Genomic DNA, 11,401 nt, shown 5'->3' on the forward strand with positions numbered 1-11,401 from the left:
CGAAGCAGTTTTGCATCCATTTCCCCCTGTATCTTTAGTATTTCAGTAATAATTGTTGAGTTTTTACATCATGCCATTTAATTTTGTGTGGGATGTTAATGTATTGCCAATAACACAACTGGCTAAAGCCATATCCAAAGTAACATGTAAATCCAATTATCTCTCCACTAATTTATAATGTGGAATTATACCACTAGGACAATCTCTTTCGATAACAGAACATTAAACGGATTGCATAAAATGCCTTTGGTTTATGATTTAGCTGGCTTCTGGAAGGAATTCATTTTCCTTTTGCTACTTTCAATCAGATAACTGAAATAAATATTGTGGTTCATCTGAAATGCCGGCTAGCTCTGGGATACGTTAAAATGACACAACTTGAAATCTCACCTCCACTGAGGATGTGGGGCTAAATGGATGTTGAAAAGGTTCCATCAATTCAGGCTGCTGTCTGCGTGCAGATATCGAAGCCTGGGGAAGGAAGATTTACCCATCTTAGACAATTTAATCCTGGCCATAATTAAGCCTTGATTGCAATAAATCCTCTTCACTTTGTGAAATCTTAGCTTCATTAATATCAGAGTGTTTCAGGGGCAGGGATAGAAATGTGAAATGAGATTCTGGCTGGGTGGTTCCGCTAGGTGCTGTTGAATTTTTTTGACATGAAATGCTTCTGTGTTTGCTTGGTGCAGTTCCCTGTACCCGAATGAAGGGAATAACGTGCAATGAATAATGCATTCACTAACTTCAGCTTTTTTTTCTGCTCACAAAATATCAGGCAGTAGGTTGCTTCCTACTGTTGATTTGTTGTTTGGATGTCTTTGAACTTGGTTATGAATGTAAATCTGAGCTGTTAATTACTCAGGGCTGCTCACATGGTATCTTGCATATACTTTGGTTGCATGTGTGTGCAAAATACTTACCGCAGGTGGACTCACATATGCAAACTGAAACCTTGATTTCCACAAAGAGCTGCCCATGTTACTGCAACACGAAAACTCCAGATTGGATTTCCGCACATTTTTCTAATGAATCTCAATACAAACAAACACAAAATGATCAAGACTTTAAGCATCAGCTTTTTTAGTTTCCTGGCTTACTGGTGGTGCATCACATTAGGTGTTGCCACCACATAGCACGAGTCTTGTAATGATACTGTTGCAGTAAAGTGGTCATAATAGAGTTAACTGGAGTATTGTGGGATGGAGCCATGCTCCCCTGCCCCCTTACAACCTGTGTTGTTAGTGGGAATTCCCCTCACCACACGCACTCTGTTTGATGCAGTTAAATAAAGCAGCAAGTTCCCAGAGTTTGACCAGCAAATTACAAGTTTTCAAACGCTGCCTTACAAGGCATTCCGTATACAACCATTATTGCAATAGCGTGTAGGGTGTGAACATGGGTATATTCGGTCACAAAGTTACATTATGGGCACTTACGGCTTATGGGATAGGCAGAAATTTTGCAACAAAGAAATTAACTGTTTGATTATCTTAATGAGTAGAGAGGGGAGACTAAAGCAGCAAGTACTTTCAAGAATACCGTGAATTTCTAAATCGATTCAATTCAGTCATGTGCATGCACCTATTTCATTCACTGTCTGCCAGTTCTGTGTAATTGCATTTCACTAATATAAATGCACTTGGGATGTTCGAGTTTGCAGGCTTGATACTTACAGAAAATGAATTTGAATCACGTCACTTAGCACTGGAAATCTGATTGCAATGGCTAAATTAATTCCGCCAGGGAACAGAACCAGTACCGCATGATGCATGTGACTAGTTGCAATCAAACAGCTTGAATTTCAAATTCTGAGCAATAAGTGTTTGAATACACTTGAGAAAATAATGATCTGTCCATGGACATTCCATAAGAGGGGGCGAAATTCAAAAAGACCCCTTTGAATTATTCACTCAGATCTGCCCAGTGCAAGGATATGTGAGTGATCTGTTGGCAGGCAGGAGTCCACTGATAATGCTTAACAATTCTATTGCATCTTCCAGCCAAGGTGCTCAAAGCACTTTGCAACTGCTAATGGACTAACTTTCACAGCCCCTTGTGAAGTAGGAAAGAATTTGCGGTCCTCTCTTTACAGATGCGGGTAACAGTCACAGATTTTCTGAGCATGTGATGCACCTTCTCTGTGCTAAAGCAAGGACCAGAAGCCACAGCTCCATGCACCCAAGAGGGAAGGAAAGGATGGGTGCAGGGCCTAGGAAGCAGATGGGTTCACACACTACAAAGACTTTCCTTCAGAAAAGATGACTGGCTGGGAGCAGAGGCTCTGAGCCGAGCTCCTAAATGGGCTGTAGCTGTTCAGAACCCTTCCCCCACGTACCCCTGCAAAGGTGCAGTTCTCACCTAACTAGTCACTGCAGACTGGAGGTACTAGAAAATGGAAGGCTGTCTCACGCTTGCTCCCACTACCACAGGATCCGAGCACCTCCCAGCTCTGAATGCACCAAGCTGCATAACACACCCTGTCAAGCCTGTGGCAGAGGGAGGGACTTGAATTCTGGTGGCCTGAGGCCCAGGCTAGGGCTCTAACTGCTCTCTCACCTATTTTTGTTCTGTAAAGGGAAAGCCGGCAGCCCTCTGCTGTGAAACAGAGAGTCTGGAAGTTGGGACTACAGGCTCCTCCTGTTAGTAATAAATACACCAAACTGGAGGGGACGAGCCCGGGCTTGTGTGGTAACATGACCGAGATAGGACTGGTGTCAGATACCCCACGACAAACTGGAAAGGTTATTGACCCAGATGGTGCTCTGAGCTAGTCAGCAGCAAATCTGTAAGATGGGTTCCTCGTGGGCCATATCACCTGAGCAACTGTGTGCTGCCAAAGCACAAACCTGGAACGATTTCGTCAAGCTAATCGCCCTGAGTCTTTCAATGAGTCACAATTAAGCAAACGGACTTCTGTGCTACCTTTTGTCAACAGCGCAGATAGGGATGTTGAAGGGAGGGAGGCCAGTTCCCAGAGCCTGGGAAAATGACTCTTGCAGATGGACCCACTAATGGGGGGCGGAGGGGGAAGAGCCAGACAGGTGTGAGAATTGCTGGTAGGTGTTTTCCCAAGCTTGGACCTGAAGGCTCCAGCTTCAAGCTGGCCTCCACTTCTGCCCATTTTGGCATACACAACTGAGTGAGCACGCAGTCATTCGGCACAAATCGTGCCAGTGGGCACACACACCAGCTGGCAGGCGCTCAGAAGGCTCCTGACTTCCATTCAGTGGAAGCGAAGAGCCTAAATGCCTTTGAGGATCTGGGCCTGGGTGCCCAGCTGCCTGGCTCTCATGTGTGGTGGCTATCAGGGACCTCCAGAGAGAAAAGCATGAGTTGCTGCTGCTTGAGTGTGAGAGCCAGGCTCTAGCTGGGAGCTGGGAGAGACCCCCCTCCTTTGTTGATTGGCACAGCACATGGGCAGAGGGTCACTTGCAGAGCAGGTGTGATAGCTCAGTGGTTTGAGCATGGGACTGCTAAACCCAGGGTGGTGAGTTCACTCCTTGAGGGGGCCATTTGGGGCAAAAATCTGTCTGGGGATTGGCCCTGCTTTGAGGAGAGGGTTGGACTAGATGCCCTCCTGAGGTCCCTTCCACCCTGGAGATTCTATGAAACCATGTTTGCATAGAATCATAGAATCTCAGGGTTGGAAGGGACCTCAGGAGGTCATCTAGTCCAACCCCCTGCTCAAAGCAGGACCAAACCCAACTAAATACTCAGCCTTCAGTGTGTTTATGGCTTGCCAAGGTGGGAAGCTGCTTCTGTGGGAGTTGTTACAGGTCTGCTAGGTGGACAAGGAAGGGACTCGTAGTCTCTGCACATACTCCTACATTTGCCTTGCTCACACCCTACTGCTTCTTGCTTCCTTACCGCAGCCCCACTGCTCTGCTTTGCTCTGCTCACTCACCTCTGAGCAACAGACCAGCCCGCCCCCTGCCCCCATGGCTCCTGCTATGACCAACAACATCCATCCAATAACCTCCTCCTGTTGCTCTCTCTCCTATCCGCAACTTTACTGCTTCCACCAGGACCACTTGTTATGGGTATAACCACAGCCCCAGTCATGGGCCGGGCCCCCATAGTGCTGGGTGCTGTGCAAACACAGAAAAAAAGGATGCCCCAAAGATCTGACAAGCTAAGCGTAAGACAGAGATGACAGAGGGGTGGAGGCAGATGGGAATACAAGGAAACAATGAGACAACACCCAACCCTGCTTTCTTTTTGACCAGTATCCCCTATCAGAAATTTCCTTTGTCCTCTCCTGAGGTCGGAGAGCTCTGTGCAAAATGTACCTTCTAAAGTAACTACAGCATTTAAAACTGGCTCGTAACATTTCAGCTAGGAGGTGTATTCAGCAATGTGTCAGTTGTCCAAGTTTCATTTATAAAATGTCCTTTAGAATGTGGTGGCGGCTGGTTGCCTGAACACTGGCCTGAGAGCCAGGAGCTGCTGAGTTCTATTCCGGGTGCTTTCCCTGGATTCCTTCTGCAGCCTGACACAAGTTGCTGCACCACTGAGCTTCTCCATCTCTACCATGTGGCTAAGAAGGAAATGTCTGTCTGGGGAGGGGTGCGGACAGATTACTGCCTGCAGTGCTAAGGGAAGGTTTTTGTAGGATGGCCACACAGCTGCTGGCTAAACCCTGGCAACTATTCGCAGGAATTACTTGGTAATTTTCCCCTTTGCTTTTCTGTTATATTACACGTGTATTTGGCATGAACAGCTTCATATTTGGGGCACTAAAGTCATGGTTTGGCAAAGGGGACGTGTTTTCTATCAGATTTCATTTGGCCTCTTATTGGCTGTCAGAAGGGAACCCTGATACCATAAAGGCTAGACTGTGGACATAAGGGAATATGCTGCGTGCTGAGCAGAAGCACCAGAACTATGCTGTGCCAGAGCCTGGGCCTGATCCTGAGCTGCGGGGACCCTACAGAGCCCTTTGACTTCCCTGGGCATTGTGGGTACTCGGTAGCTCTGAGGCTAAAGACATAGCAGCAGGTCTTGGACAGCTGTGGCCCAGGGTCTCTACTTACTGCTTTGCTCCGCTGCCCGGAAGCTTGCCCTCTGGGGCTGTCAAATGGCTGACTGCGTGGAGGGCTTGCTACGCTTCACTTAGCCATCGTGCTTAGAGATGTAGCCAGTGTGAATGCCGGCAGTGCTCAGACTTCTGTGCTGTAAGTCACGCCAGCTGGGGCGACTTCTGACACTCAGACCTGTTGACAGGTTCCAGATGTCCACCACTAGCAAGAGAACCTACCACCCTGACTGCTAGCTGCTTCACACGTGGGAGAAGGGACAATTGCGGGGGTCGCAAATGAAACTGGTAAAGTATCTTTTCGTTTTGGAAAAATATGTAGCTAGCCTGTGCGATAAGCTGTGTTCCCCATACGCCCCCGAAGGTGAGTAGTAATAGGGCAGTGAAGGGGTTAATGGAGGCCAGAGGGGCCAATTAACCTATTAGGTTGCAAGCGGAGGGAGTTAAGGCTGAGAGGAAGGCTTTAATTAGGAGATGCTCACCTGTGCAGGAAAAGGTGGGGCTTCCGTAAAGCCAGGGAGCTGATAGCAGATAAGGGCTGCAGGGTAGTAGTCGGCAGTCACTCCTGGGGGAGGTGTGTTTGGGGCTATAGAAACTAGTCCACAGTTCTTCCCTGGGAGGAGGAGGAAGTTTGAGTTGGCAAACCCAAAAGGGGGGAGACAGAAGGTATAGGAAAGGCTCAGGGAAAAGGCAGCAAGATTCACGATGGTGCAGACCTTGGCTGTGGATTACAGGGTCCCTGAGCAGGCCCAGGGTCCCCTATCAGCCTAGGGGCAGTGAATGGGAAGACTTCCTAAGACTGCTGGTGAGGAAAGCCTTGGATACCCCCCCAGAGAGTGAGAGACCGGCAGCAGGGCATGGAGTGAGTAGCACAAGGGGACCTTGAACCTTGAAAGAGCTAATCCCAAGAGCGGCCAGAAGGAGGTTCTAGCTATGGTATGTGGACCCCATGACAGTCTGAGGAAGTTGTCTTTGGTACCACTTGCAAACAGGCTGAAATTCATGACCATCATGCTACTCACAATGCTCACACACAGCAAGGAATGCACAGACTGCTGCAGTAGCAATAGGGCATTGACAGAGAAACTCTTATAATGGGCCAATACCTTAATTTAGCAATGGGAAGGCAGTCCAGAGTGTGCCAATGGCAGAAGGCTTTCAGCACAGGGAAGAGTGAGGGTTGACTGGGTGTCACCGTGAAGACACTGTTTGGCTACTGTTGATTTGCTTGGCATAGGGAAGACGTGTGGGGGAGAGGCTGTGGGTTTTAGTCTAAATTTTCTGGCTCTTGTAGGCACTGATTTGCTTATTTGCTGTTCACAGCCTTAACTACGTAAACTGAAACATACAGAAAACAAAATACCTGCAGAGTGCACCTGCCCTGCACACTGGACTACAGTACTCCATGAAACTTAATATCATCTTTAAAAAATCTGTCCCTTGCTTCATATTTGCCAGTTCTTTAGATCTCTAGGTTAAAGTTTGACTCTCAGTAACAAAACTAAAATGTGTCCCTGTGACTCCGTATCAGAGCTGATAACTGCTGAGCGTGCAGAAACAGCAAACATAAATATTTAAGTTTCAAAGGCAGCTAGGTTCAAAGAAATGAGAACCGAAAGCTGTGGGATTCTCCTGAACCCTCTGATGTTTCATAAGGGTTGTACGGTGTTATCAAGGTTTTGTTTGAGGTTATAAAATGTTTCCTATGCTCCAGGATCAAAGTCCACTTCCAGGAACACCAGTGGAAATTGTGAGGGTCTGAGTGCCTTCTCTGTACCAACCCAACCTTTTCACACACAAGAAGCCAGGCCTTACCTACAAATACTTGTTCATGGGGCTAAACTAAATCCCAGTGAAGTCAACAGAAAGGCCATAAAAGAACAAGGCAGTAACTTTGTTGGGTGCGTCTCTAAGGCTGATGAAATATAGAATTGCTTTAGGCTGGAGCTCTTATGAGAGGCATACAGTCCTACCCTCAATTTGATAGCTATCATCTGGTGGCACGTGACTGTCTGAGTTTGCTTCCTGTTCCTGGCATTTCTGTTCTTTCACTGTTCTTGCCCACACGAAGCTCCAAGCCTTCAGCTGTGCTGCTCTTTGCTAATCTTTAAAACAAAGGGCTCACCCTCTGCTCTTGTTTAGGATGAGGGCACGTGTCACATCGCAGGACTGAATCTGAGGAGAGAGAGTGAGAACAAGCAGAGTCCATCCAGTTCTCTTCCATCCCATACTCCATCGTAGGGACATGTAGGGCAACAATGTTCAGGCGTGTTTGCAGGGAGTGACTGTGAGCTGGTCAGGGCAGACTTTTAGCCAGTTTCTTAAAGGGAATATGAGCCTGATCCAAAGCCTACTGAAGTCAATGAAAGTCTTTCCAGTGGGCTTTGAATCAGGCTCTATAACCTTTGTGGCTGACTTTGGTTTAACCAGTAGAGTCATAGAATTACTGTTTCTGGATTCTGCCCAAGCACAATAGTGCCACTCTTCAGAGGCTCTAAGGAGGAAATCTACCATGGAGGAACAATGAAGAGGCAGAAGGTTATCGGCAAAACCAACAGTATCTTCCTAGGAAGCTATGCAGGGAGAATGATAGTTCTAAATGCCCGAGATGATGCAATTGGGCATGTTCTCAGAAGTGTAAACATGCAGTAATTCCTCATGATTTGCCCTTTTAGATGACAGTATATGTTGTAATTATCTAAACGTCTCTCCTAAAGGGAAATTATTGTTCTTTCAATTTTCTAGGAAAGGAGTAGCCAGTTGCAGGGACTGAAACTGGCCTGCAAATTGTCGTCTAACTGGGGACTATTAAGTTCCTTAATTTTCTCTTTTCATAAATGGTGCATATCTCTTCATTGCAGAAATGAAATTGGATACAAAAAGCTCCTCAGAGATCTTGGCATCTGGAACTTGCTGGTAGGGGATCTAATGCACAACACTTAAATTGCCTTAAAGTATCTCTTTTCCCCCTTAAGTTTCAGGAGATTTAAGGATATCCTGAAAGACAGACTCAGTTCTGTTTCCAAAGACATTTTTGTTTGTGTCCATAAGGTTTTCTATCAGGTGTGAGAGTTCAGGCTCTCTTTGAAAGTCTCCTAGACCTTCCCAAATCTGATGAAGTTGGAAATACTGTGAGTTTTCTCTCTCTGGCCCTGGCAGAGAGAGAGAACCAAAACGTGAAGGCTGTATTTCAAGTGCTCCATATTGGCATAGTTCTGTTTCCTTGAAGTCAATGTAACTCCCATTGGCTTAAATGGGAGCGGAGTTGGATCAACAATGGAGTACCTTTGAAAAAAATCAAATGGTTTAACTTTTTGATCTTTCCCCATCTCCCTCCGTGCCCTAAAATGTCTGGGTTTGGTTTTGTTTGCCACATCTGATGGACACAACTATACATTTGCCTTATGATTAGTTCATGGCATTACATAGCTAATAGTAGAGTCTTCTCCCAAAGGTACTTGTATACAGTGTAGATACTTGTAGGTGAACTTTTGAATTGAGGTACATAATCCAGGTAGTGCCATAATGCAAATCCTCTTCCGAAACATATGTGCTGTTGAAAGTCATGTGATATGTTCTATGTAATTGCTTTGGGTTTTTACTTTTTTTTCCAACTGATTTTATAAAGAAACAGTGAAAAATAAAACAAGGTGAATGACTTCCAGTTTGTGTATGTTTCTGAAACAGCACGCTACATGGAATCTCCAGTCTTACAACTCATCAAAGCTGCAGGAGCAGACATGACAAAACCACCCAATGCTACAAAGACGTAACTCGTTAAGGTGGGGGCGAAAGTAATAAATGTTTGTTTTTAATACAGCTGAAAAACAACGTTGGGTCTGGATGTTGAACACTCTGAGGTGTTTTGGATTGGGGGGATTTGATTTGGCCTCTACCAAAGCTACAGGCCACACTCAAACTTCAATCTGGATCTAAATTCAAGTTACAGCAACCTTCCTAAATTCAGGCATGTTTAAATCATGAGTCTAGTTTAGGGCAGTCTCTAGTTCATAGGCAGTGTGCTGGGGGCTATCAGACCTACTTCACTTTGAAAGGCAGAGCTCGTAAGAATGATGGGTGAACTGGCTGGACTTCTGCAACAGATCTGAGCAGGACCCTTCAGATCTTCCTTTCTACTTCTTCAATGGATAAGCCTCTGGTCTGTGACTTGGGAGAACGAGGTTGGCTTCCCAACCCTTCCACAGACTTCCTTTTCCCTCCCCCCAGTGTCCCCTGTTTCTTTCCATTCTTCTACTTATAGACAAGATTCCTCCTCCCCACCTCCAGATTTCGGAGAGTCTTTCCCCGGTTCTCGCTGTACCCATCCCTTATCTCTCCCAAGGTTCCTGCCCTTGCTTCATCAGAGTCCCCCATGCCTGGGGCCCACGCCTTTCCCCCCTGTCCTCTTGGGGTGCCTCCCTAAAGAGTTCTCTCTCCACAAGCTACCTCCTGTATCCTCTCCCAGTTCTCTTGTACCAGCCCTCATCTCCCTTCCCCACCACAGGTCCCTTCTGTCTTGTACTCCTAGTTCATCCCATCCCCACCAAAGATCAACACTCCCAAGTTCTACTGGTGCCCCCCAAAAGTTCCTTTCCTTCTAGGCGTCCTTTCTTCCCACCCACCCTGCAGCTACCTGTCTCCTAAAGGGTGGAGAAGCTGGTGGTGGTGGATGACTTCTTCTTGACTGGCTCAGCTCCCTCCTGTGGGGCCAGACACAAGGCTACCTCAGCCTCACTAGCTCTTGGCTCCTCTGGAAGGGCAGGGAAAGAGCTGGGCTAGCTGCAGAGAAGCCCTCTGCTGACCTCCTGCCTAACCAGGCGTGGGGTGGAATGGCCTTTGCTGGCAGGATGCTGCAGTGAGATTCCTGCTGAGGCCAGGAAGTGAACCTCTGTTAGCCAGAGGGAGGAGCACCTCAGGCTCAAAGCAGCCACCTCAGCTGCACTCCCCATCCCGCCCTTCTTAAGCGGGCCAAAAGCTGGGGGAATATTAGGGTGGGGAGAGGGGTAATTTCACCCATCCCCCCTGCTTATGGTAATACCCCTGGACCCAAGAGTCAGTCTGTCGTTGGATATCTAAACTGAACCCAAACTTGCCTCTCCTTAAACTCGCCTGTTACTAATACCTTGAGCAAAACCAGTTTTGCTAAACTTTAAGAACTACTGGAATGTATAATGTATCGACCGAGACCCGGGAAATATTTACCGAGCTCATTACAGACTTAATGAGCCGAACATCAGGAGGATGAAATGCACAGTGTCCAAGTTTACTAGGCAAGCCAGAACCAGGCAGAGGAAGTTTTTATTTCAGTAAGTAATTATTTCTGAGCACTGATCAGCATCTCTCCTATCTCCGCGCGGGGAATGTCTTGCTGTAGCTGTGATAAGACTGGAATCTTCAAAACACTCAATCAATTCCTTTGCTGAAATGATTATTTATTTTATGATGGTGCTTGGCATTTCTATGGCATTCTATGTGTTCAGCCCCCTGGATGAACAGTATGTGTTCAACCTGTCTGAGGTAGGTGGGTAAATGTTACTATTTCTCACCTGGAGAAACTGAGATGATGTGACTCTGAGATGGGGGATGTAACTTGCCAGGGTCTCGCAGTGAGTTATTGTTAAATGATCCTGAGGGCATGCTGACTCCTACCTGAGCTTGGTACTCCAGAGCGCACGGTCTGAACTCTAATTTTCCTGTGTGTTGCATTTTGCTGGTTCTCTTATGGCCTTTGGGGGCTACCCTGTAGATGGTGCATTGACCGACTTTGGAGAAAATTAAAGAGTTGGTCTCCAAAGCAAGCATCTGAAGAGTTCCCTCTAGAGCCCAGGCAATGTACTGTATCTCTGTGGAACAGCAAAGCCAGTCTCCAGTTGGACAGAGTGCAGCATGGCCTTGTTCTAGCCATGCCCGGGTTTGCAGTAATTCAGGGTAAAAAGACTGGATTACGGTGTGACGTCCACTTGGGAGGAGGAAGCTCACAACAGCCTGCCTGCAGTGTCATGGGTACTGCAGCTAGTGGGTAGTGACCTCTGTTACATGAGGGGAGAACTAATCTTTTTATACCCCTGATCCACACTGGGGTAGCAAGAGCTGGGGGGAGTTCAAACAGCATTGCTGTATGCCACTCCTGTGCGGCATTCTGCAACAATAATACCTAGCTCTTCCATAGCACTTTTCATCAGTAGATTTCAAAGTGCTCCCCAAACTAGGGATTGTGAATCTTCACAACCCGCCGTGTGAGGCTGGGCAGCTCTATTATCCCCATTGTACAGATGGGGAACTGAAGCACGGAGATGCAAAGTGACTCACCCGAGGTCCCACGGTCTGCGGTGGAGCAGGGCCTCATACCCAGATCTCCCAAGT

The sequence above is a fragment of the Mauremys mutica genome, chromosome 10 (genome assembly GCF_020497125.1).
Source record: "Mauremys mutica isolate MM-2020 ecotype Southern chromosome 10, ASM2049712v1, whole genome shotgun sequence".
Lineage (NCBI taxonomy): Eukaryota > Metazoa > Chordata > Testudines > Geoemydidae > Mauremys > Mauremys mutica.